This window comes from Octodon degus, unplaced genomic scaffold (assembly GCF_000260255.1).
Source record: "Octodon degus isolate 3935 unplaced genomic scaffold, OctDeg1.0 scaffold00002, whole genome shotgun sequence".
Lineage (NCBI taxonomy): Eukaryota > Metazoa > Chordata > Mammalia > Rodentia > Octodontidae > Octodon > Octodon degus.
Window position 1 is genome coordinate 12,332,236 of NW_004524578.1, and position 485 is coordinate 12,332,720.

Below are 485 nucleotides of genomic sequence, written 5' to 3' on the forward strand. Positions count from 1 at the left end.
TAACAAGTAGTAGCAACATTATCCATAAGCAGCAGTTAGTGTTTATTTTCCCCATATTTTGGTTTAACACCATAGTGGTAGCTCCTTCTTTTTAGAGAAATTACATAAGGTTACATATCGCATATTATGAGCAAGTTATAGAAGAATGTATAATACTATGGAAAATTAATTTCAAATAATAGTTTTTCTAAAAAATTAAACTAGAGGACAACAAAATGAACTTATAATTTATTAACTTCAAGATATATAGTCAACTTGCATAAAATTACATATGTTATTTTAAAAATTCTATTTCTAAAATACCAGTAATTCAGGCAATTGGGATTTCCACAGGAGATAAAATGTCATTCACTTACTTTTTACAAAGAATGTTACAACTGTTACTAAGAAATGTAATAGCGTCCTTTAAAAATCAAATGTTGGGGGGCCTGGCCCTAGCTCAGTCCTTTAAGTGGCTGCTTCCACAAAGCTGTCAGCCTCAGGTT

General features: G+C 30.7%; 1 protein-coding gene across 5 annotated transcripts in view; it reads right to left on the reverse strand.

Moving 5' to 3' along the window:
* Chd2 (chromodomain helicase DNA binding protein 2) overlaps positions 1–485 on the reverse strand; it is a 152,612-nt gene that overhangs the window by 132,106 nt on the left and 20,021 nt on the right. The window lies entirely within an intron of this gene.